The following is a 27170-nucleotide window of genomic DNA, read 5'->3' on the forward strand; positions in this document are numbered from 1 at the left end:
CCAGCCGGTAATCCGCGAGCCACAGTTTCGGCCTTGTCTCCCCCGAGTACTTTGTGATAGTAGTCGGGGTTCGGAACCGAGTCGGGAACGGCGCCCGTCGTATGGCCCGGCTGAAAGCCTGTGGACCGGGTCGTTCGGTCGAGGGACTCTGATCCTCCCCGCTGTTGTAGCGTCCCCCACGCCTGGGGTGGTAGCTTCAGCACACCCTCTCGTCGAGGTGGGTTCGACGGTTGCGGTGAGGGTGTTCGTTGCCGAGGCGACCCGGGGCCACAGGCGCTATGTTGCGCGTGCGCCCAGTATGGACCGAGGCTTCCCGCATGAATCGGGAAGTCGCGGCGCGATGCTCTGAGGGGTAACCCTGCCTGCGGGAGGCAGAGCTTTCGGCCCATCGGACCGCGGCATCCTCCAGGAGATTCTTGAGCTCTCCCTGGATACACCGTCCTTCGGTGGTTGATGGCTCCGGCATCGCACGGAGAAGTATTGCCGCTGCAGCCAGGTTCTGGCCGACCCCACTGGAAGTCGGTGGCGGCCTTGCCCTGACGTCATCGGCGATGCGGTGCTGGATGCCCTGGGGTAGATGACGCGCTTCTCCAGCTGGAGGTTGGCCCGCCCATTCCTGCCCGATGTCCCGGCGGAACGGCTCAAGTGTTCCTGCTCCCTCGTCGAGCTTGGCCTGCATCTCGCGGATTTGCTCGAGCTGTGGGTCATGACCCCCCGCCAGGACGGGGACCACAACTAGCTCCCGAAGGATGTCAACGCGAGGCGTAGGCCTAGGGGGATCACCGTTCTCCGGTATACCAAGATGGTTGCCTTCGCCGGGACCCCCTAGATCGACATGGAAACATTCACGACTTGGGCCACAGTCCTCGTCGCCGAGGCTGCGGCTACCGTCAGAACAGTCAGAAAGGCGGTAGTCGCATGCGGTCATGAAGTCCCGCATGGCACTAGGGTTGCCAAGTCCGGAGAAATCCCAACTAAAGTCGGGCTCTTCATCTTCCTCGGAACCCGAGGGCCCGTAGGTCGAGACGGTTGTCAGCCGGTCCCAGGGTGACTGCATACGATACCCCGGAGGGTTTGGACTCGCCTCTAAGAGAGCGTCCACCGAAGCGAAGTCGCTTGGTGGGTCGAGGCTGAATCCGAAAGGCACGAGATGGGAGTCGGTCGGTACCTCTTGGTCGACGGGCGGTGACGAAGTCACGTCAGGGGTAGACTGCACCGTCGTCTCAGGTACGAGGGTGACGCCCAACAAGTCTTTCGTGAGCGTGCTGGCGTCGTCCGTCCGCTTGGAGTTGGCGTGTTGCGGGGAAACGACGCTCGTCTTCGTCTCAGACGCGAGGTCGATGCCCGACGTGTCCCTCGTTGGGGCGCCGGCGCCGTCGACTCGCTCGACAGCCGACGAGGTGCCGCCTTCTGCTTGGCCTTGGTTGCCCCGCCTCCTCCTCCGTCGGCGGGGGAGGGGACGGGACAAGCCCGAATGTTGTTCTTCCACCATGTGGGGAAGACATCGTCGATTCCGCCGCCGGCGGGCGGGTTGTCGGTCGCCATTGTCGCCGTCGCGCGGCGGGGGAAGGAGTATCATGTCGTAGCTGCCGTCGAGGGACATGAACTCAAGACTCCCGAAACGGAGCACCATCCCGGGCTAGAAAGGTTGCTGGAGACTGCCCATCTGGAGCTTGACGGGAAGTTGTTTGTCAACACGCAGCAGGCCCCTACCTGGCGCGCCAACTGTCGGTGTTTCGAACCCAGGGGGTCCCTGGACCGACGAGTAAATTGTCGTCGCGTGCCCCAGCCCAGATGGGTCGGCGCGAGACGGAGCGCGAAGGGGCGAAGAAGCCGGAGGGAGACAGGCGTAAAAGGGGAAACCCACGGCCTTCGTGTTTGTCCCGCGCCTAGGTCGGGTGCGCTTGCAGTAGGGGGTTACAAGCGTCCACACGGGAGGGAGCGAGAGGCTTACACGAGCGTCGTCCCGTCCTTCCCCGCACGGCCAACCCTCTGTAAGAGGGCCCTGGACCTTCCTTTTATAGGCGTAAGGAGAGGATCCAGGTGTACAATGGGAGGTGTAGCAGTGCTGTCGGCGTTTCGAGACCGGGGGGTCCCTAAGCCGACGAGTGAGTGTGCTGCGTGCCCCAGCCCAGATGGGTCGAGCGCGTGGGCGAGCGCGAAGGGGGGAGAGGCGAGGTGGCCGGAGACGGGCGTGAGAGAGGTGGAAGTCCCGCGGCCTTCGTGTTCGTCCCGCGCCCAGGTCGGGTGCGCTTGGAGTAGGGGGGTTACAAGCGTCCACGCGGGTGAGGGAAGCGAGCGGCCCCAAGAGAGCGTCTGTCCCGTCCTCGGTCCCGTGCGGCCAACCTCCTCTAAGAAGGCCCTGGTCCTTCCTTTTATAGTCGTAAGGAGAGGATCCAGGTGTACAATGGGGGGTATAGCAGAGTGCTACGTGTCTAGCGGAGGGAGAGCTAGCGCCCTAAGTACATGCCAATATGGCAGCCGGAGAGATCTTGGCACCCTGCTGGCGTGATGTCGTGGCTGTCGGAGGAGCAACGGAGCTTTGGCGGAAGGACAGCTGTCGGAGCGGTCGAGTCCTTGCTGACGTCCACCTGCTTCCGTAAGAGAGCTGAGAGCCGCCGCCGTCATGGAGCTTGGGAGGCGCCATCATTGCCTATCTAGCGGAGCTGGTCAGATGGGACACCGGTCTTGTTCTCTGCGGCCCGAGTCAGCTCGGGGTAGAGTGGTGATGGCGCTCCCTGTTGATGTGGCGGGCCCGCGCCCGAGGCCGGGTGACGTGGGGGCTCCTCCGAAGCTGGGGTCGAATCGGTCTTCCGTTGCCGAGGCCGAGTCCGAGCCCCCGGGTCGGGGGAGGCGGAAGTCGTTCGGTAGAGGCCAGGGCGGAGTCCGAGCCCTGGGGTCGGGCGGAGCGGAGTTCGTCGTCTTCCGGGTCTTAGCCCGAGTCCGAGCCCTGGGGTCGGGCGGAGCGGAGTTCGCCGTCTTCCGGGTCTTAGCCCGAGTCCGAGCCCTGGGGTCGGGCGGAGCGGAGTTCGCCGTCTTCCGGGTCTTAGCCCGAGTCCGAGCCCTGGGGTCGGGCGGAGCGGAGTTCGCCGTCTTCCGGGTCTTAGCCCGAGTCCGAGCCCTAGGGTCAGGTGGAGCGGAGTTCGCCGTCTTCCGGGTCTTAGCCCGAGTCCGAGCCCTGGGGTCGGGCGGAGCGGAGTTCCCTATGGCGCCCCTGGCGAGGCCTGACTGCCTGTCAGACTCACTCTATCGAGTGGCACTGCAGTCGGAGTGGCGCAGGCGGCGTTGTCCTTCTGTCAGACCGGTCAGTGGAGCAGCGGAGTGACGGTGGTCACTTCGGCTCTGCCGGGGGGCGCGCGTTAGGATAGAGGTGTCAGGCCACCTTTGCGTTAAATGCCCCTGCAACTCGGTCAGTCGGTGCGGCGATTTAGTCAGGGTTGCTTCTTAGCGAAGCCAAGGCCTCGGGCGAGCCGGAGATGTGTCCGCCGTTAAAAGGGGGGCCTCAGGTGAGACGGAAGTCCCTCGAGGTCGACTGCCCGAGTCCGAGGAAAGAGTTGGGTGAAGCGTGATCGAGTCACTCGTATGGACTGATCCCTGACTTAATCGCACCCATCAGGCCTCTGCAGCTTTATGCTGATGGGGGTTACCAGCTGAGAATTAGGCGTCTTGAGGGTACCCCTAATTATGGTCCCCGACAGTAGCCCCCGAGCCACGAAGGGAGTGTTAGCACTCGCTTGGAGGCTTTCGTCGCACTTTTTTGCAAGGGGACCAGCCTTCCTCGGTTGCATTTTATTCCGGTGGGTGCACGCGAGCGCACCCGCCGGGTGTAGCCCCCGAGGCCTCGGAGGAGTGGTTTCACTCCTTCGAGGTCTTAATGCCTTGCGTAACGCTTCGGCTGGTCTGGTCGTTCCCTCATGCGAACTGGCCGTAGCCCGGGTGCACGGTCGGGGTCCAAGTTCTCGGGCTGGTATGTTGACGCTGTCAACGGTTTGGCCGGAGCCGGGTTTGCGAGAGCAGCCCCCGAGCCCCCGCACAGGGCGAGAGGACGATCAGGGACAGACTCGACTTTTTTCATACGCCCCTACGTCGCCTTTCCGCAAGGAGGAGGGGGGGAGTGCGCCATGTTACCCTCGATGGGCACCGAACATGGTGTCTCCGGTGAGCTGCAAGCGGGTAATCCGAGTGGACGTTCGTGCCCCGTTCGTTGGGGGTCGGCTAGGGGCCCAGAGGCACGCCCAAAAGTACCTGCGGGTGATCTGCCGGACCCGGTCCCCTGGCGACGGGGTCCGAGGGCTCGATGCCTCCCTCCGATGGGATTCCGTTACAAGATCGCTCCCGCTGGTCTCGGAAATGTCCTAGGGTACCTCGGGAGCGCAGCCCGAGCCTCGGTTATGTATCGAACGTACCCCTGGTCATCCCTCGCTCAGCGTCTGAGGCGACTGTGAACCCTTCGGAGGCCAGCCTTCGAACCTCTGATCAGTAATGGGCGCGGAGCCCGAGTAGCCTGAGGCGGCCATGGAGCCCTTCGGGGGGCCGGCCTTCGAACCCCTGACCAGTAGTGGGTGTCGGGCCCACGCGATCTGAGGCGACTGTTGAACCCTTCGGAGGGCCAGCCTTCGAACCTCTGATCAGTAGGGGGGGCTCGGAGCCCGGTTCCTTCACAGGGAAGGATCGTTTTCGGGGTATCCCCCTTTCCCAGTCCCTGTTGCAAGAGATAGAGAAAGAGGAAAAAGGGAAAAGGATACAAAATCGAACGACGTGGCGTACCTTTTTTGGCGCGGTTATTACGGCGAAGGCGAAGCGTCGTCCGCTTCTCCTGCCAGAAGCGCCGCCTGTCCCGCCGCGGAGTTAATGCGACGGGGCGAGTGGTTGGCGGGGCGGCCGTTGCGCGTGCGCGAGCCGTTCGAGGAACGGATCACGGGCGCACCGTCTTCACGCCGTGGGAGGAGGCTCTCTTGCTGTCCCTGGATGGGACGTGAGCCTGGCTGACGACGTGGCTGCTGCTCCCATCCGCCTGCCATCGTCATTACTGCCGGCCCACTTTCGGCCGCATTGACCGTCGTGCCAGGCTGGCGCCGCTGGGTCGTGCGCTGGGTCGCCTCGAGTCGCGGCATAGGCTCCGCAACCGAAGAGGTGCGACGGTGGCACAAGTGGTGGCGCGGTTGCTTGCATGCAGCAACTGGCGCGCTGGTTGCGTGACGCGTGGGCCTGGGCCTCCAAGCTGGCGTGTCAGAAGTCGGAGAAGCGCGTTCACCTGGCGCGGTTGCATGCCGCCTGCATGGCTGCCCGCCCCTCCCGCCCGTTGGTCTGGGCAAAAGTGGGGGGTCGCTTGTAACCGCTGGGCGGTTGTGCGCACCACGCGCGGCGGTTTGGCTTCTTCTGCTCGGAGCCGGTCTGCATGACATGCGGGACCCAGCCCCCGAGTCGCAGGGGTGGGCCTTGGAGCGTGTTGGAGAAGACTCAGCCCGCGGCGTTTGGGGGCGCACGTAGGGAGAGTTGCCTTTAAAAGGAGGGCGACCCCTTTCGGAAGGCAACCATGTCTTCTTCCTCCCTCATGCGTCGTGCCTTTCCATCTTCCAAGCCCCCGGATGGGGGGTACCCACCGTCTTTCCGCCTCCTCGTTGGAGGAACGCAACTCCGTGGGAGTTGGTACCTTTCAGCCATCGTTCGGCTTCAAGGATTTTCATCAGCCAGCCCGGCTGCACCCCCACGCCGGCGGTCACCCAGGATGATGACCACCAGTTCCTGGGTGGGGAAGAGCAAGCCGGGCTGCGATCTTGGTCCCACACTCAGCTTCAAGGATGTTCATCATCCTTGCTGGGGTGGGGGCCAGGCTGAGCCCGCGCTCGACCTCCCGTGCGGGCCTGTGGGTCACCTTCTCCCGCAGCGTTCGGGGGAGGAGGCGCTCACTGGCCCTGCGGGCGGCGCGGACTTAGACAACGTGGGGCTGATCGACGGCGGACGTCGTCACCCCCAGCGTGTCGGAGTCGTCGGCTGGGTTCCCGGCGGCCCCTCCGGCCGGAGGGCGGCTGCCGCGCCGTGTGCACGGGAGGACCACCCACGACGCCGCGCGCTGCTAGGGCGGCGTTCGTGTTCTGGGGTGGCCCTGCTTTTGCACGGGGATGGCGCCCTCGCGCAGAGGCCGGTGCCCCACTCGTCTGGGAGGATTTGAGTGGGGATCTGCCGGGGGGGCTGGTGGCCCCCGCCATCAGCGCCGAGGCGGAGGCGGCTCGAGAAGTCCCCGTCGCCGACGGGATCACCGCCACCATCCGCGCCCCGGGCCTCCGGTTCTTCGTACTTGTCCTCGCCCCTCGAGCGTCGGCGTGGGCGAGGGCAAGATTGCAGCAGCGCCCACCCTGAGGCCTGCACTGCTGCGGCTCGGCGATCCGGAGCGGGGGTTGTTGTCGTCGTAGTTGGAACGGGCGGCGGCGAGCCGCCCGTCAGTCTTCTGTTGCTCCGCAGGCCTTCCCCCATGGAGTGGGGTTGTTCGTACCTGCGGAGGGGGAACCGGAGTTCCGTTTGTAATGGCATTTCGATTGCCAGGGTTTTTTGTTCATTATGGCTGTCGAGGCCTGAACATGTATGTAATTTCGGCACGGAGCCGTGTTTTTTTCCTTATTTTCGAGCACTAAGTCTTGCCTGTTGATTATCTGAATCGCTTCACCAAGCATGAGTCGCCCCGTGTCAAGGTGACGAGTGAGGTATCCGTATCCCGGAGGCGTAGGAATCCCTCGGCTCGATCGGCCTTGTTGTCTGAGGCTCCTCTAGCTTAGTTAAAGAGACCCCTCGGCCGCTCTTCGACGAGCCGAGGCCAGGGGTAGCGATATCAGTACGAACAGAGGCGGAGTTGGCTCGAAAATGGGAACCTGGTTGGCCGGAGCCTAGCCGGGTTGTCCGTCAGCGGATCCAACGCCGGAGTCGATCAGCCGAGGCCTCGGGTCGGGCCAGCGCCCTTGGAAGATGGTTGGCCGAGGCCCCAGGGGTAGCCGGCCGAGCCGCCTGCTCGGGCCGGATTCCCGGAGAAGTCCCTGGACCGCGCTGCCGTCCGAGGCTGGGTCGGATCTTGCTGAAGACGTCGTCGATGCCGAAGGTGCTACGGCCCCCTTCAGCGTGAAGACCCGAACCTGCAGGATCAGATCGTCTTGTAGCGTGTGCCTTCTGCGGCCGTTGAGGCCAGAAAACACACCCTCGCTGTGCTTGTAAAGCTGCGTCTCTTTTCCCCTTATTCCGAGCATCTGGACTTTCCGTCGGTAACAGGGATGTTTGTGCGGGCGAGAGTTGCTTCTCGCGGAAGGTGATGAGTGAGGTATCTGTATCCTGGAGGCGTAGGAGTCCCTCGGCTCGGTCGGCCTTGCCGCTTACGCGTACCTTCACCCGTCCATGAGGCCCTGTCTCCGACTTAGTCGAGAAAGCTTGAAGGACCACTTTGGCAGAAGAGCTTCCGAACGTGAAGACTTGTCCGGTCCACGGAGTCGCTTTATCCGAACGCGAGTTACTTATCGCAGAAGGTGATGAGTGAGGTATCCGTATCCCGGAGGCGTAGGAGTCCCTCGGCTCGGTCAGCCTTGGCTGCTTACGTGTACTCCGTCGTTTCCAGGATCCGCTTTTCAAAGTAGTCAAAAAGCACGAAAGAAATTCTGCTAAAAAGAGATCTTTTTTCGAGGGAAAAATTCGACGCAGAGGGGGTCTCCCCCCTTTTAGCCCCCGAGGGAGGGTCGGGCTTTGCCGAGGCGAGGCCGACCCTTCCTTGATGACTAAACTTTTGCGTGGGTGCGAGGTATATGAACAACTTGAAAACATCTTAAGGGTAGAAGCGACGTAGCTGTTTGATGTTCCAAGCGTTGCCGTAGACCTCGCCTTGATTGTTGGCCAGCTTGTATGTTCCGGGCTTTAGGACTTTGGTGATGACGAATGGCCCCTCCCAGGGGGCGTGAGCTTGTGCCTCCCTCGGGCGTCCTGCCGCAGCCGAAGCACCAGATCGCCCACCTGGAGGTCTCGGGACCGGACCCCTCGGGCGTGGTAGCGTCGAAGGGACTGCTGGTACCGCGCCGAGTGTAGTAAGGCCTTGTCCCGAGCCTCCTCCAGCTGGTCCAGTGAGTCTTCTCGACTAGCTTGGTTGCTTTGTTCATTGTAGGCCCTCTGAAAGTTCCCTTTGACCCGGGAACAGGATCTGGATGTCGCCTAGAGGGGGGGGTGAATAGGCGAATAAAACTTATTACTTTAAAACTTAAATTCTTACTCTACTCGAAGACTTAGTACGTAGTGGAGTGAGAAGACTCTTCGAGTAGGTTGCAGCGGAATGGAAGATCCTGTCTCAAAATGTCCTGCACTTCAAATAAAGCTTATACCACAGATAAGTATTGAAGTGCAGATATAAAGACGAGTAAGACAGAGAGTCAGGATACAATACAGAACAGAGCACACAGACGCAAGAATTTTATCCCGAGGTTCGGCCAAGCCTGAAATGCTTGCCTAGTCCTCGTTGGAGTTAGCCACACCTGGGCTTGGAGTCTATTTCAGCTCCTTCCTCCGTTTGCTCAGATCTGTCAGTATGACAAATAGAGCCTTTCACTATTGAGTGGGGTTACAACAGAACCGCGGCTGCTTACAAACTTCTTGGCAGCACCCCGGCAGAGTAACGATACGCTCAAGACCTTGCTCTAGCTCTTAGCAGCACTACTCCTCTCTCTAAAGGCTTATAGCTGTGCCTTCTACACAAACTATAGAGTTACACACAAGAGGGAGAGTGAGAATTGATTCCAGTTGATTCTACACTTGTTGGCTGCGCTTGTATATCTCTTGGAGGCGCCTAGGAGTCCCTTTTATAGACCCAAGGGGCCTAGGAGCCGTTGGACTTCATTTGGAAGGCAATATCAGCTTTCTGTCGGGTGGTGCACCGGACAGTCCGGTGCACACCGGACACTGTCCGGTGCCCGATTTCTTTCCTTCTGTGGCGAAGCCGACCGTTGGCAGTCTTGGAGCCGTTGGCGCACCGGACAGTCCGGTGCCTCCATCTAGCCGTTGGCTCGGCCACGTGTTCCACGCGGATCGCGCGGCCTACCGTTGGCCCGGCCGACCGTTGGCTCATCGGACAGTCCGGTGCACACCGGACAGTCCGGTGAATTATAGCCGTACGTCGCCGATGAATTCCCGAGAGCGGCCAGTTTGCTCGAGTTCAGCCTGGCGCACCGGACACTGTCCGGTGCACCACCGGACAGTCCGGTGTGCCAGACTGAGCTGCCTTGGCTGTACATAGCCAAGCCCTTTGCACCTCTTTCTTTTCTTCTTCTTTCTGTTTCTAACACTTAGACAAGTATATTAGTCCACAAAACCAATGTACTAAGTATAGAAGCATACCTTCTCTTAATCATTAAATCTATAGCATTTCACATGCTTGAGCTTTGATGTTGGACATATAAATCATCAAGTCGGCTTGACTTGATCTAGATTGACATTACTTGGCTCCAACATCCTGTAAAGGTCACATAGAACATCTCCAAACATAGGAACAACCCAACCTAAAGATCAAGGTGAACTTAGCTCTTTTGGGCTGCTTCCAGTTCTGGTTTTGACACTTGTTCTCCTTCTAGTGACCTTGATCTCCTTCTTAGAGCTTGATCTTGAGCCTTATGACTTACACCACATAACTGTAGCTGTTACCTCATTGGCTGTAAGTCACGTTCTTATGTAGTGATCCTTGATGTGCCGTAGCTATTCTCAACTCGATCACCCTTGACTTTGCAAGCCTTCTTCTTCACCCTTGGCTTTGGGTTCCTCAGCCTCCTTGACCTTCTCCCGTGCACTTGGTACCTCGAAGCTCTTCTTGCCTCCGTCCTTGGCTTGATCAGTTGTCTCCGAGCTACGCACCCGAGTCTCACTTTTGCAATGTCCATCTTACTTGTGATGTCCATTATGTATCCATAATCCAGTTCTTGAACCATCACATTTGTTCACTTGTGTTGAACCCTGTAGGCTTTACTTTAAGCACCTGTTCAACACTTAGTACACTTGTTAGTCCTTTAATTGAGTTGTCATCAAACACCAAAACTCACAAGAGAGCTTTCAATCTCCCCCTTTTTGGTGATTGATGGCAACACAATTAAAGCTTACATAAGAATAAGATTTGAAGCACAAATTTTAATTCTAAGATTATAGAATGCTCCCCCTAAATATGTGCTTACATTAAAATCTTAACTTTGGCCTTAAATGCCAAAATGCACATACTTAGGCTAATTCGAAGCATTGCTACACCTTAGCATTTTTTTTGGAATGCTTTGTGTCAAGAATCAAACCATGATGCTATAACACACAAATGCATAGAATCAGTGTTAAACACCAATTAAATAAATATACCATAGGAATATCAACCTACCACTATTCACCATTAAGATACCGATTTAAAGCGCCAGAACCACATGAATATCTATCACAGGATAAACACAGTAGATACCAATTGATTCATATCAATGGAAGCACTAATTTTGCATTATCACCATATAATACAACAAGAAGCATATGATAAGTATTATCAACAAACTAACACATTTTTCTTTAAGATCAAAGGAACTCAAGGAAACCCCTTTGAGTCCTTTAGCACACAAAAAATCAATCTTCACCCTTAAGATAAGCTTTCCTCTCAGGTCGAGGTAAGCTTTAATGCACAAATTCTCCCCCTTTGACATCAAACACCAAAACCATATTCAAGCAAGAACATAGGATGATGTCAAGGGACAGCAGGGTATTAAGCAGGGAAAATGACTATCAAAACTCCCCCTTACTTATTGAGCATATGCCCGATCAACATTTAGGAAGATACATATATGCAAAAGATTAATACTTCCTTTTGTACCTTTACCATGATGTAGTGTACTTCCCATCTTGAAAGTAGTTAATCTCTTGAGAGCTTCTCCACACTTGTGCCTGATTCTTTCTCCTAACTTTTTCTTGTTGCTAAGACATCAAACTTAGAACAAGTTATAGTATTGGGCACAAGAAGAAACTTCTATTCTCATGATTATCAAAAGATATCAATTGAAGCGAACTATTACGGCTATCAATTGAAAGATACCAATTGCAAAGTTCATTTATTATCATGGCTCCATGATATTTAAGCATAAGCATCTATTATCACCAGATATTATAGAGCATGAGCAATCTAAAAATATGCACTTACTCACAACTTGAGATACCAATTTCTTGACTTACAGAGGTACCCAAGTCCTGATTGCTCCATTTCTTGCTTATCTTCTCTTTTCCACCTAGAGACTATACAAGATTGCTCAAGAAACAGTTAGTCTCAAAAGACACAAGTTGTGTGTGCTCCCCCTCAAGTTGTGCATCAAGTATTTGAATGACTTGCACTTTGCACATTCTAGCTTCCTTGGAACTAGAGGGGATCACAACATACCCTGGTCAAGGCATACTCTACCACTTTCATCACCCAAAGATGCCAATTTGAATACTCACAGAAAGTCTAACCTTTACGCAACTTGGACATGCTTCATACTCAACTATCATTGCATAAATCAATTGAAGATCAACACAATCATGTAAAGCGTAATGTCTAAGCATGCCATAATTAAGAAGGTTTCTTAGGTGCACAAAAGAAACAACATTTTAAAGGCATAAATTACCTAAGCCAAGATATTACCAGTTGAAAGACAAGAACATAGCTATGATCACAATGGAATTTCAAGAATATTTAATGAAATTTCATAGCTCTATTTTCCATACCTTTGCCTTTATGAGAGCACTTGTTATCACCAATTCAGGACTCCTTTTGCTCACACACCTCATAGCTCAAAAGGGCACGACATGGATTTGAAATTCACACAATACTAAACTAGGGTAATCATGTGAACATGCACTAAACAAAATGTCATATTTGCACATAGCATGACTTACAAAAAGTTACATGTTTATCCATATACAACAAGAGAGTTAATCGTTGTGGATATAACAAATGAACGGGCTACCCATGAATGATTCAAGAGATATATCCTATAGAGCACCAGTCATGATTAAACAAACATCATTATGATTCATTTAACCCAGGCAATCATAAAGCATCACTACTCCAAAGATAGGTAGTACAACAAGCCAACTTAAGAGCAATACTAAATTGCAGTTCTGTACTTAAAATACACGGGGTACCGTCCTTTGGAGAGCATGTTGTAGATTCTCATCAAGGTCCTTTACTTGATTCACCAATAATGATTCAGGACCTATACACCTTATTTCACTTGAGATGAACATGGGATTAGTGTTTCACAATAATTCAACCTTGGGTCAATAAACATCACAACAATTAACAACTTAAGCATAGAGTTTTAGATAACCGTCTTAAGCTCTCCCATGGTCTCCAGTCCATCTCAAGGCACCTGCATGGTCTAGTTAGCACAGTTTGGTACCCATCTCGGGATGGGCCCATAATGATCATCTAAATGTGCCTTTGGTACCCAAATTGTCTTTGTGCTAGTTCTAGGTGATCTCGTTATAGATCTAGCACAAGTGTATGATTTGGGTCTCCTACCCGAATAAGATTGACGCAAATTCACTTGCTTAGGAATCTTACCTTTATAACATACCTTGGATAGATGACCCTGCTCACCACACTTGTAGCAGAAGCGTCGCTCAACTTGACACGACGCTTGCTGTGTGTCATTTTCCTTGGTGAGGGTCACCTTGGAGGATGCACATCCTTGATTCTTCATGACCAGACATGAAGTGATCGTGTGGTCCTTTTTGTTGCATCCAAAACAACTCCTTGTCCCTTCATTCTTGTCTTTGTACGGACAAGACGCTATGAGGTGGCCTAACTTCTTGCACTTGAAACACCTCCTTTTTCCTTTTCCCTTTTTGTACTTGAATGACATGGAGAGAAGGTCAGTGCAAACAACATGATTAATTGAATCTTTACCTTTTTCCTTTTTCATGTTGATTTCTTCATTTATAGCTTTGGGAACATTCTTCTTCTTGAGCTTAACACTTGCTGCAGTTTTTCCTTTCTCAAGCTTCTTCACCACGCGCCCGTGGATATCTTGAGAGAGTTGAGCAATGTATCTTCTCCTTAGCTGTCTTTGCTTCTTGTTCCCACGCAATTTTCTTTTTGATCCTGCAACTTGTTTCTCAAACAAAGATTGGCCTTTCTTGGGGCGGTGGAGGTCAGCACATGATAATATTTTGACCAATTGATTACTAGTGCAAGAATGAGGTTCATATGAGTTTAAACTAGTAATTACTACCTCATGAGCAATATCGAGCATGATATGATCATCAACTAGTTTACTATGAGAGTATGACAACATATCATACTTTTCACTAAGAGCAAGCTTTTCTAAATTCATTGTTTCTACTTGACTTCTAAGCATAGAATTTTCAGTTTTAAGTTGAGCAACATTAGATAGAGCGTCATAATTATTACTTTGCTCAATTAACATTGAATCATACCGTTGGACCAAGACATCATGAGAGCACCTCAGCTCCTCATGTTCTTTGGTCATCTTCTCCAGGCTGTTGTTTGTTTTGATGAGAGTCTCCTCTAGCCTGAGAAGCGTCTCGCCTTGTTCCTTGTTCCTTCTCAACAACTTAACCAAGAGAGCTTTGTCCGCTTTGTTGAGATGGTTGTAGAAACGGCGAATCTCCTCTTCTTCCACATCATCGGTCTCATTTTCCCTGTCATTAATGTCAGTGGAAGCAATATGGGAAAATGTACCTTGTGATGATGAAGATTCATCCTCGCTATCATCCTCATACTCCTCCTCATCATGGCTTTTGTCTCCACCGTCATTGTTAGCAATAAAACACTTATTATTAGTGGAGACCAAACCTGTCGACGAGGTAGATTCATCGTTGGGTGTCCATCGTTCTTGATCTTCTCCCTTTCAATGGTTAGCATCACAAGCAATATAGGGAGTAGAAGTAGTACAATTTGCCACAAAATATTTTACTTTAATTCTATTCCATAAATCATGAGCATCAACAACCAAATCATTATCACTACTCATGATGGCAAAATAGGCACTTCTAGAAAGAGACTCAACTAAGATGTTGCAAGCACGGTGATTGAGAGATAAACATCTTAGTTCATCATTAGAGGGATTTTTACTAATATCAGATGGAAAAATACTTCTACTAAAGATCTGTCTCAAATCAGAATCAACACTCATGAAAGCATTATAAATAGAGACAGACCAAGATTTGTAATTAGAGCCATCGCCTAAAAGAATTTCTACAGTTACCTCTTGTGACGACATCGTCATCTCCGGACGGCTAAGGCCACACTGGAGAGGCCTAGCTTTGATACCAATTGAAAGTTCCCTTTGACCCGGGAACAGGATCTGGATGTCGCCTAGAGGGGGGGGGTGAATAGGCGAATAAAACTTATTACTTTAAAACTTAAATTCTTACTCTACTCGAAGACTTAGTACGTAGTGGAGTGAGAAGACTCTTCGAGTAGGTTGCAGCGGAATGGAAGATCCTGTCTCAAAATGTCCTGCACTTCAAATAAAGCTTATACCACAGATAAGTATTGAAGTGCAGATATAAAGACGAGTAAGACAGAGAGTCAGGATACAATACAGAACAGAGCACACAGACACAAGAATTTTATCTCGAGGTTCGGCCAAGCCTGAAATGCTTGCCTAGTCCTCGTTGGAGTTAGCCACACCTGGGCTTGGAGTCTATTTCAGCTCCTTCCTCCGTTTGCTCAGATCTGTCAGTATGACAGATAGAGCCTTTCACTATTGAGTGGGGTTACAACAGAACCGCGGCTGCTTACAAACTTCTTGGCAGCACCCCGGCAGAGTAACGATACGCTCAAGACCTTGCTCTAGCTCTTAGCAGCACTACTCCTCTCTCTAAAGGCTTATAGCTGTGCCTTCTACACAAACTATAGAGTTACACACAAGAGGGAGAGTGAGAATTGATTCCAGTGGATTCTACACTTGTTGGCTGCGCTTGTATATCTCTTGGAGGCGCCTAGGAGTCCCTTTTATAGACCCAAGGGGCCTAGGAGCCGTTGGACTTCATTTGGAAGGCAATATCAGCTTTCTGTCGGGTGGTGCACCGGACAGTCCGGTGCACACCGGACACTGTCCGGTGCCCGATTTCTTTCCTTCTGTGGCGAAGCCGACCGTTGGCAGTCTTGGAGCCGTTGGCGCACCGGACATGTCCGGTGCACACCGGACAGTCCGGTGCCTCCATCTAGCCGTTGGCTCGGCCACGTGTTCCGCGCGGATCGCGCGGCCTACCGTTGGCCCGGCCGACCGTTGGCTCACCGGACAGTCCGGGCGGACAGTCCAGTGAATTATAGCCGTACGTCGCCGATGAATTCCCGAGAGCGGCCAGTTTGCTCGAGTTCAGCCTGGCGCACCGGACACTGTCCGGTGCACCACCGGACAGTCCGGTGTGCCAGACTGAGCTGCCTTGGCTGTACATAGCCAAGCCCTTTGCACCTCTTTCTTTTCTTCTTCTTTCTGTTTCTAACACTTAGACAAGTATATTAGTCCACAAAACCAATGTACTAAGTATAGAAGCATACCTTCTCTTAATCATTAAATCTATAGCATTTCACATGCTTGAGCTTTGATGTTGGACATATAAATCATCAAGTCGGCTTGACTTGATCTAGATTGACATTACTTGGCTCCAACATCCTGTAAAGGTCACATAGAACATCTCCAAACATAGGAACAACCCAACCTAAAGATCAAGGTGAACTTAGCTCTTTTGGGCTGCTTCCAGTTCTGGTTTTGACACTTGTTCTCCTTCTAGTGACCTTGATCTCCTTCTTAGAGCTTGATCTTGAGCCTTATGACTTACACCACATAACTGTAGCTGTTACCTCATTGGCTGTAAGTCACGTTCTTATGTAGTGATCCTTGATGTGCCGTAGCTGTTCTCAACTCGATCACCCTTGACTTTGCAAGCCTTCTTCTTCACCCTTGGCTTTGGGTTCCTCAGCCTCCTTGACCTTCTCCCGTGCACTTGGTACCTCGAAGCTCTTCTTGCCTCCATCCTTGGCTTGATCAGTTGTCTCCGAGCTACGCACCCGAGTCTCACTTTTGCAATGTCCATCTTACTTGTGATGTCCATTATGTATCCATAATCCAGTTCTTGAACCATCACATTTGTTCACTTGTGTTGAACCCTGTAGGCTTTACATTAAGCACCTGTTCAACACTTAGTACACTTGTTAGTCCTTTAATTGAGTTGTCATCAAACACCAAAACTCACAAGAGAGCTTTCACCCTCGCCCTCGGGGAGCCGTATTCCAGGTCAGTGGGCAAGATGGCCTCGGCCCCATAGACCAGGAAGAACGGCGTGAAACCCGTGGCTCTGCTCGGCGTTGTCCTCAGGCTCCAGACCACCGAGGGGAGTTCCTTCATCCATCGCTTGCCGAACTTGTTGAGGCCGTTGTATATCCGGGGCTTGAGCCCCTATAGAATCATGCCGTTGGCACGCTCTACTTGCCCATTCGTCATGGGATGAGCCACGGCAGCCCAGTCCACCCGGATGTGGTGGTCTTCGCAGAAATCCAAGAATTTTTTGCCGGTGAACTGGGTACCGTTGTCGGTGATGATGGAGTTTGGGACCCCGAAGCGATGGATGATGTTGGTGAAAAACGCCACCATCTGCTCAGACCTGATGCTGTTCAGGGGTCGGACCTTGATCCACTTGGAGAATTTGTCGATGGTGACCAGCAGGTGCGTGTAGCCCCCAGGCGCCTTCTGCAAGGGACCGACGAGGTCCAGACCCCACACAGCGAAGGGCCAGGTGATGGGTATCGTCTGCAGAGCCTGAGCGGGCAGGTGGGTCTGCTTCGCATAGAATTGGCACCCTTCGCAGGTGCGGACAATTCTAGTGGCGTCAGCCACCGCCGTTGGCCAGTAGAAGCCTTGCCGGAAAGCATTCCCGACAAGGGCTCGGGGTGCTGCATGATGGCCGCAAGCCCCCGAGTGTATTTCTTGCAGGAGTTCCTGACCTTCGGCGATGGAGATGCATCGCTGGAGGACGCCTGAGGGGCTGCGGTGGTAGAGCTCCTCCTCATCGCCCAGTAAGACGAACGACTTGGCGCGTCACGCTACCCGCCGAGCCTCGGCTTGGTCGAGGGGTAGCTCTCCTCGGCGGAGATATTGCAGGTACGGGGCCTGCCAATCTTGATCAGGCGTGGCCCCGCTCTGCCCTTCCTCGACGTCCAGTGCCTCGCCCTCGGGGGCCGAGGGTGCCTCGGGCTGTGCCGAGGGTACCTCGGGCTCGGGAGCATCGTCGATCTTGACAGAGGGTTGATGCAGATCCCGGGAGAAGACGTCTGGGGGGACCATCGTTCGCCCCGAGGCTATTTTAGCCAGCTCGTCTGCAGTCTCGTTGTAGCGCCGAGCGATGTGGTTGAGCTCGAGCCCGAAGAACTTGTCTTCCAGGCGTCGAACCTCATCGCAGTAGGCCTCCATCTTCGGGTCGCGGCAGTGGGAGTTCTTCATGACTTGGTCGATGACGAGCTGCGAGTCACCGCGGGCGTCGAGGCGTCTGACCCCTAGCTCGATGGCGATCCGCAACCCGTTGACCAGAGCTTCGTACTCGGCCACATTGTTGGATGCCGGGAAATGGAGGCGTAGCACGTAGCGTAGGTGCTTCCCGAGGGGCGAGATGAAGAGCAGGCCCGCGCCGGCTCCCGTCTTCATCAGCGACCCGTCGAAAAACATGGTCCAGAGCTCCAGTTGGATCGGAGCTGTCGGCAGCTGGGTGTCGACCCATTCGGCCACGAAGTCCGCCAACACCTGGGACTTGATGGCCTTCCGAGGGGCGAACGAGATTGTTTCGCCCATGATTTCCACCGCCCACTTTGCGATCCTGCCCGAGGCCTCTCGGCACTGGATGATCTCCCCCAGGGGGAAGGATGACACCACCGTTACCGGATGAGACTCGAAGTAGTGTCGTAACTTCCGCCTTGTTAGGATCACAGCATACAACAGCTTCTGAACTTGTGGGTAGCGGATCTTGGTCTCGGACAGTACTTCGCTGACGAAGTAGACTGGCCTCTGAACGGGCAATGCATGCCCTTCCTCTTGCCTCTCGACCACAATCGCGGCACTAACCACCTGAGTGGTTGCGGCGACGTAGACCAAGAGGGCTTCTCCATCAGCTGGGGCACCACGACAGGCGCTTTCGTAAGGAGCGCCTTCAGGTTCCCGAGGGCTTCCTTGGCCTCAGGGGTCCAAGCGAAACACTCGGCCTTCCTTAAGAGGCGGTACAGAGGCAGACCTCTTTCGCCGAGGCGTGAGATGAAGCGGCTCAGGGCCGCAAGACATCCCATGACCCTCTGTACGCCTTTTAAGTCCTTGATGGGTCCCATGCTGGTGATGGCTGCGATCTTCTCCAGGTTGGCTTCGATGCCACGCTCGGAGACGATGAACCCCAGGAGCATGCCTCGGGGCACCCCGAAGACACACTTCTCAGGATTGAGCTTGACTCCTTTCGCCTTGAGACATCGGAATGTCACTTCAAGGTCGGAGAGGAGGTCGGAAGCCTTCCTTGTCTTGACTACGATGTCATCGACGTAGGCCTCGACTGTGCGACCGATGTGTTCGCCGAACACATGGTTCATGCACCGCTGGTACGTCGTGCCCGCATTCCTCAAACCGAACGGCATGGTGACATAGCAGTACATGCCGAACGGCGTGATGAAAGAAGTCGCGAGCTGGTCGGACTCTTTCATCCGGATTTGGTGATACCCTGAGTAGGCATCGAGGAAGGACAGGGTTTCGCACCCAGCAGTGGAATCCACGATTTGATCGATGCGAGGCAGAGGGTAGGGAACCTTCGGACATGCTTTGTTGAGACCAGTGTAGTCTACACACATCCGCCATTTCCCCCCTTTCTTCCTCACAAGCACAGGGTTGGCAAGCCATTCGGGATGGAATACCTCTTTGATGAACCCCGCTACCATCAGCTTGTGGATCTCTTCGCCAATCACTCTGCGCTTCTCCTCGTCGAATCGGCGCAGAGGCTGCCTGACGGGTCGGGCTCCGGCCCGAATATCCAGCGAGTGCTCGGCGACATCCCTCGGTATGCCGGGCATGTCCGAGGGACTCCACGCAAAGACGTCGGCGTTTGTGCGGAGAAAGTCGACGAGCACTGCTTCCTATTTGGGGTCGAGCCTGGAACCGATCCGGATCTGCTTGGAGGTGTCGCCAAGGGGGTCGAGAGGGACGGCCTTAACCGTCTCCGCTGGCTCGAAGTTGCCGGCATGACGCTTCACATCTGGCACCTCTTTGGAGAGGTTCTCCAGGTCGGCGATAAGGGCCTCGGACTCGGCGAGGGCCTCGGCGTACTCCACGCACTCCACGTCGCATTCGAACGCGTGTTTGTACGTGGGGCCGACGGTGATGACCCTGTTGGGGCCCGGCATCTTCAGCTTCAGGTAGGTGTAGTTGGGGACGGCCATGAACTTCGCGTAGCATGGCCTTCCCAGTACTGCGTGGTAGGTTCCTCGGAACCCGACCAGCTCGAACGTCAAGGTCTCCCTTCGGAAGTTGGAGGGTGTTCCGAAGCAGACGGGGAGGTCGAGTTGTCCGAGGAGCTGGACGCGCTTCCCAGGGATGATCCCGTGGAAGGGCGCATCGCCTGCTCGGACGGAGGACAGATCGACGCGCAGGAGCTTGAGGGTCTCGGCGTAGATGATGTTGAGGCAGCTGCCCCCATCCATCAGGACCTTGGTGAGCCTGACGTTGCCGATGACGGGGTCGACGACGAGCGGGTATTTCCCCGGGCTCGGCACGTGGTTGGGGTGATCAGCCTGGTCGAAGGTGATGGGCTTGTCGGACCAGTCTAGGTAGACTGGCGCCGCCACCTTCACCGAGCAGACCTCCCGGCGCTCTTGCTTGCGATGCCGAGCCGAGGCATTCGCCGCATGCCCACCGTAGATCATGAAGCAGTCGCGGACCTCGGGGTATTCTCCTGCTTGGTGATCTTCTTTCTTGTCGTCGTCGTGGGCCCTGCCACCCTCCGCGGGTGGCCCGACCCTGTGGAAGTGGCGCTGAAGCATGACGCACTCCTCGAGAGTGTGCTTGACGGGCCCCTGATGATAGGGGCACGGCTCCTTGAGCATCTTGTCGAAGAGGTTTGCACCTCCGGGGGGATTCCGAGGGTTCTTGTACTCGGCGGCGGCGACAAGGTCCGCGTCGGCGGCGTCGCGTTTCGATTGCGACTTCTTCTTGCCCTTCTTCTTGGCGCCGCGCGGAGTAGATGCCTCGGGAGCCTCTTCCGATGGGCGGCCCTAGGGCTGCTTGTCCTTTCAGAAGATAGCCTCGACCGCCTCCTGGCCAGAGGCGAACTTGGTGGCGATGTCCATCAGCTCGCTTGCCCTGGTGGGGGTTTTGCGACCCAACTTGCTCACCAGGTCACGGCAAGTAGTGCCGGCAAGGAACGCGCCGATGACATCCGAGTCGGTGATGTTGGGCAGCTCGGTGCGCTGCTTCGAGAATCGCCGGATGTAGTCCCGGAGCGACTCTACCGGCTGTTGCCGGCAGCTTCGAAGGTCCCAGGAATTCCCGGGGCGCACGTATGTGCCCTGGAAATTGCCGGCGAAGGCTTGGACCAAGTCGTCCCAGCTGGAGATCTGCCCCGGAGGCAGGTGCTCCAACCAGGCGCGAGTAGTGTCGGAGAGGAACAGGGGGAGGTTTCGGATGATGAGGTTGTCATCGTCCGTTCCACCCAGTTGGCAGGCCAGGCGGTAGTCCGCGAGCCACAGTTCCGGTCTCGTTTCCCCCGAGTACTTTGTGATGGTAGTCGGGGGTCGGAACCGGGTCGGGAACGGCGCCCGTCGGATGGCCCGACTGAAGGCCTGCGGACCGGGTGGTTCGGGCGAGGGAGTCCGATCCTCCCCGCTGTCGTAGCGCCCCCCACACCAGGGGTGGTAGCCTCGGCGCACCCTTTCGTCGAGGTGGGCCCGACGGTCGCGTCGATGGTGCTCGTTGCCGAGGTGGCCCGGGGCCGCAGGCGCAGTGTTGCGCGTGCGCCCGGTGTAGACCGAGGCTTCCCGCATGAATCGGGAAGTCGCGGCATGAGGTTCCGAGGGGTATCCCTGCCTTCGGGAGGCAGTGCTCTCGGCCCGTCGGGCCGCAGCGCCTTCCAGGAGATTCTTGAGCTCTCCCTGGATCCGCCGACCCTCGGTAGTTGATGGTTCCGGCATCGCGCGGAGGAGCATCGCTGCTGCTGCCAGGTTCTGACCAACCCCGCTGGATGCGGGTGGCGGCCTGACCCAGACATCGTTGGCGACGCGGTGCTGGAGACCTTGGGGCAGGTGACGTATTTCTCCGGCCGGGGGTTGGCCCGCCCATACCCGTCCGACGTCCCGATGGATCGGCTCAAGCGCTCCTGTTCCCTCGTCGAGCCTGGCCTACGCCTCGCGAACATGCTCGAGTTGTGGGTCGTAACCCCCCGCCGGAACGGGGACCACAGCTAGCTCCCGCGGGATGTCGGCGCGAGGCGCCGGCCTAGGAAGATCACCATCCTCCGGCATGCCGAGATGGTTGCCTTCGGAGGGATCCCCTAGCTCGATGTGGAAACATTCGCGGCTTGGGCCGCAGCCCTCGTTGTCAAGGCTGCGACTTCCGTCGGAACAGTCGGAGAGGCAGTAGTTACATGCGGTCATGAAGTCCCGCATGGCACTGGGGTTGCCAAGTCCAGAGAAATCCCAACAGATGCTGGGATCGTCATCTTCCTCAGACCCAGAGGGCCCGTAGGTCGAGACGTCCGTCAACCGGTCCCAAGGCGACCGCATATGAAACCCAGTGGGGTTGCACTCGCCTCAATGAGGGCGCCCGCCAAAGCAAGGTTGCTAGGCGGGTTGAGGCCGAGTCGAAATGACGTAAGATGGGGATTAGTCAGTACCTTTTGGTCGACGCGGAGCGACGTAGTCACATCGGGGACTGGTTGCCGTCATCTTAGGTACAAGGGCGACGTCCTGCAAGCTTTCCGCGAGCGCGCTGGCGTCGTCTTCTTGCTCGGGATCAGCGTGTCGCGGGGGGACGGCGCTTGCCTTCGTCTCGAACGCGAGGTCGACGCCCGGCGTGCCTTCCGTCTGGGCGTTGGGGGCGTCGATTCGCTCGACGGCCGACGAAGCGCGGCCTCCCGCTTGGCCTTGGTGGCCCCGCCTCCTCCTCCGTTGGCGGGGGATAGGATGGAGCAAGCTCGAATGTTGTTCTTCCACCAAGCGGGGAAGATGTCGTCGATTCCGCCGCCGGCGGGCGGGTTGTCGGCCGCCATTGTCGTTGTCGCACGGCGGTGGAAGGAGTATCATGTCGTAGCTGCCGTCGAAGGACATGAACTCAAGACTCCCGAAACGGAGCACCGTCCCGGGCCAGAGAGGTTGCTGGAGACTGCCCATCTGGAGCTTGACGGGAAGCTGTTCGTCAACACGCAGCAGGCCCCTACCTGGCGCGCCAACTGTCGGCGTTTCGAGACCGGGGGGTCCCTAAGCCGACGAGTGAGTGTGCTGCGTGCCCCAGCCCAGATGGGTCGAGCGCGTGGGCGAGCGCGAAGGGGGGAGAGGCGAGGTGGTCGGAGACGGGCGTGAGAGAGGTGGAAGTCCCGCGGCCTTCGTGTTCGTCCCGCACCCAGGTCGGGTGCGCTTGCAGTAGGGGGGTTACAAGCGTCCACGCGGGTGAGGGAAGCGAGCGGCCCCAAGAGAGCGCCTGTCCCGTCCTCGGTCCCGCGCGGCCAACCTCCTCTAAGAAGGCCCTGGTCCTTCCTTTTATAGTCGTAAGGAGAGGATCCAGGTGTACAATGGGGGGTGTAGCAGTGTGCTACGTGTCTAGCGGAGGGAGAGCTAGCGCCCTAAGTACATGCCAATGTGGCAGCCGGAGAGATCTTGGCACCCTGCTGGCGTGATGTCGTGGCTGTCGGAGGAGCAACGGAGCTTTGGCGGAAGGACAGCTGTCGGAGCGGTCGAGTCCTTGCTGACGTCCACCTGCTTCCGTAAGAGAGCTGAGAGCCGCCGCCGTCATGGAGCTTGGGAGGCGCCATCATTGCCTATCTGGCGGAGCTGGTCAGATGGGACACCGGTCTTGTTCTCTGCGGCCCGAGTCGGCTCGGGGTAGAGTGGTGATGGCGCTCCCTGTTGACGTGGCGGGCCCGCGCCCGAGGCCTGGCGACGTGGGGGCTCCTCCGAAGCTGGGGTCGAATCGGTCTTCCGTTGCCGAGGCCGAGTCCGAGCCCCCGGGTCGGGCGAGGCGGAAGTCGTTCGGCAGAGGCCAGGGCGGAGTCCGAGCCCTGGGGTCGGGCGGAGCGGAGTTCGTCGTCTTCCGGGTCTTAGCCCGAGTCCGAGCCCTGGGGTCGGGCGGAGCGGAGTTCGCCGTCTTCCAGGTCTTAGCCCGAGTCCGAGCCCTGGGGTCGGGCGGAGCGGAGTTCGCCGTCTTCCGGGTCTTAGCCCGAGTCCGAGCCCTGGGGTCGGGCGGAGCGGAGTTCGCCGTCTTTCGGGTCTTAGCTCGAGTCCGAGCCCTGGGGTCGGGCGGAGCGGAGTTCGCCGTCTTCCGGGTCTTAGCCCGAGTCCGAGCCCTGGGGTCGGGCGTTGCGGAGTTCGCCGTCTTCCGGGTCTTAGCCCGAGTCCGAGCCCTGGGGTCGGGCGGAGCGGAGTTCCCTATGGCGCCCCTGGCGAGGCCTGACTGCCTGTCAGACTCACTCTATCGAGTGGCACTGCAGTCGGAGTGGCGCAGGCGGCGCTGTCCTTCTGTCAGACCGGTCAGTGGAGCAGCGGAGTGACGGTGGTCACTTCGGCTCTGCCGGGGGGCGCGCGTCAGGATAGAGGTGTCAGGCCACCTTTGCGTTAAATGCCCCTGCAACTCGGTCAGTCGGTGCGGCGATTTAGTCAGGGTTGCTTCTTAGCGAAGCCAAGGCCTCGGGCGAGCCGGAGATGTGTCCGCCGTTAAAAGGGGGGCCTCAGGTGAGACGGAAGTCCCTCGAGGTCGGCTGCCCGAGTCCGAGGCTAGGCTCGGGTGAAGCGTGATCGAGTCACTCGTATGGACTGATCCCTGACTTAATCGCACCCATCAGGCCTCTGCAGCTTTATGCTGATGGGGGTTACCAGCTGAGAATTAGGCGTCTTGAGGGTACCCCTAATTATGGTCCCCGACAAGTGCGCTAACGAGTCTAGCGGAGAAGAGCTAGTGCCCTAAGTACATGCCGTCGTGGTAGCCGGAGAGGTTTTGGCACCCTGTTCGTGTGATGTCGTGGCCATCGGAGGAGCGCTGGGGCCTGGCGGAAGGACAGCTGTCGGGGCTATCGAGTCATTGCTGACGTCTCCTTGCTTTCGTAAGGGGGCTGAGAGCCGCCATCGTCATGGAGCATGCGGGGCGCCATCATTACTTGTTTACCGGGGCGAGCCAGATGGGACGCCGGTCTTGTTCCCCGTAGCCAGAGCTAGCTAGGGGTAGGGTAATGATGGCCCCTCCTATGATGTGGTCGGTCCGAGCCCTGGGTTGGGCGAGGCGGAGGCTCCTCCGAGGTCGAGGTCGAGTCTGTCTTCCGAGGCCGAGGTCGAGTCCAAGCCCCTGGGTCGGGCGAGGCAGAGACCGTCGGCTGAGGCCAGGGCTGAGTCCGAGCCCTGGGGTCGGGCGAGGCAGAGTTCGTCGTCTTCCGGGGCTGAGCCCGAGTCCGAGCCCTAGGGTCGGGCGAGGCGGAGTTCGTCGTCTTCCGGGGCTGAGCCCGAGTCCGAGCCCTGGGGTCGGGCGAGGCGGAGTTCGTCGTCTTCCGGGGCTGAGCCCGAGTCCGAGCCCTGGGGTCGGGCGAGGCGGAGCTTCCTATGGCGCTCGAGGCCGGACTTGGTTGCTGTCAGCCACACTCTGCCGAGTGGCGCAGCAGTCGGAGCGGCGCAGGCGGCGCTGTCCTTTTGTCAGGCCGGTCAGAGGAGCGGCGAAGTGACTGCGGTCACTTCGACTCTGTTGACTAAAGGGCGCGCGTCAGGATAAAGGTGTCAGGCCACCTTTGCATTAAATGCTCCTGCGATACGGTCGGTCGGCGTGGCGATCAGGCCAAGGTTGCTTCTTGGCGAAGACTGGGCCTCGGGCGAGCCGAAGGTGTGTCCGTTGCTTGAGGTGGCCCTCGGGCGAGACGTGAATCCTCCGGGGTCGGCTGCCCTTGCCCGAGGCTGGGCTCGGGCGAGGCGAGATCGTGTCCCTTGAGTGGACCGAGCCTTGACTTAATCGCAGCCATCAGGCCTTTGCAGCTTTGTGCTGATGGGGGTTACCAGCTGAGATTAGGAGTCTTGGGGGTACCCCTAATTATGGTCCCCGACAGTTACACATTGGTCTTGATGTGTGGACTTGTCAAGATGTGGAACCTAGAAAAGTTAATGAATAAGAAACCTAGAGAACAAAGGGGTTGATGTTGGAAATGTCCTCTCTGTAACAAAAATGGAGAAAAAACAGGGAGGACTTTCCCATGTCCCCTATGCGGTAACAAGCACCCTAATCAGGGGCACAAGCCGCTTCTATCAGTTGTGGCTCCTGGTCATGGGATGTCGCTATATAAAGGAGATTTAGGATCAGCGTGAACTCCAACATGTTCAGACGCCTGCTACCCTAGCCACCACATTCATCCTAGGTCTCGATCACCTTGCGCCTTCCCAGCGACCATAAACACCATAGCCAATAGCCATGGTTTCCACAGAGCTTACCACCCCACAGGGCTAGGCACTGAGAAGCCCTTGTTGTCCCTCTAATCACGAAAAGGAAACAATCGGAGCAGGCATGCGACAAGATGGTGGAGCACGCCAAAGTGGAGGAGGAGATGGCGCACCGGCAAGAAGCATCCGCTATCGCCACCGCCGCCCTCAACGCAAATAAAGAAGGTATGGCTAGTGGTTTACATATTCAGTAGATTATGATCTCACACATCATAGAGGTAGAGTCTCGGGTTGGCTTTCTAGGGACTTAGGCAACATTGAGAGGGTCAAATTAATCTATCAATGTATACCAGTACAATGCCAGTGCGTTGCGGCATCCCATAAACATTCGATAAAATATTAGCGTACAATGATTACATGAAAACTATTAATCACAAATCATTTGCCTACAAAACAATACAAAACTAAACTCAGGATCCAGAGAGCCTCCTCTCCCTCGGTTGTTCAGCCACACATCATTGCGTCGGCGCCTCATCTTCCTCTCACTCAGCTGTCTGCCCCGCTGCCTACAGAGACGCATGGTGGCGGAGAGTAGCGGCAGCGGTTCAAGACGCTTGCTGATGAGGGAAGGTCGATGTCCTCTACGGTGGTGCGGAAGAATCCGAGTGAGTGAGACGGAGGCAGGGAAAGAGATGGAAAGTTAGTGGTTTATGGCTTACCTTATTTGATCATGCAATATGTAAGATTTATTTTATATGGTTGTTAAATGTATATATATGCTTCACGTGACCCATGAAACTCATGCTTTAAAGCGGTAAAGAAAGACACGGAAATGGTCTTGAGAGTTGAAATCATCATGAGCCAAAACACCCGAAACCAAACCCGTTCATTTTTTTACAGCAAAAGTTATGATGCCGCCTGGCGGTCGATGATGCTGAGCTAGCTGGTGATGATGCTGAGCTAGCTGGGGTGTACTGTACGTCTTCCCAACCGTTTTGGCAGCGACTAGAAGGGAAAAGATAATAACACGTGTGGCTGTAGTAGATTGATTTCGCGTGTCATTGATTGCGCGTGCAACACTATAGACAAGACAACAGACCAGCTTTTGTAAACGATTACGAATCGTCTTCGTCGCTCACCTTGAAAGTTTAAGGCTGCTGCTTTTGTAATAAAAAAACGTCTGCGTCGTCGTTGCTGCTAGCTTCCGTTCCCGTCAACCGTCATAAAATGTTTCTCAAGATTTTTTCAGGGGCTTGGATGTATGGCTATAGATGGTTTTGGCGAGATTTTTTGTAGGCATCACGGATTTGTTTGTCTCTGAAAGTTTGGTTGCCTCCTTTTTAGAATGCGACCCCGGCCGGCCCCCTAGTACTTTCTACGTTTGCTATATATGGAAATTGCTGGTTCGTGTGAAGTTTTTCATGACATTTCTACGTTCAGGGAATTAAGGAAATTATATATATATATATATATATATATATATATATATATATATATATATATATATATATATATATATATATATATTAAAAAAACCGAACCTCTACCT

The sequence above is a fragment of the Zea mays genome, chromosome 6 (assembly GCF_902167145.1).
Source record: "Zea mays cultivar B73 chromosome 6, Zm-B73-REFERENCE-NAM-5.0, whole genome shotgun sequence".
Lineage (NCBI taxonomy): Eukaryota > Viridiplantae > Streptophyta > Magnoliopsida > Poales > Poaceae > Zea > Zea mays.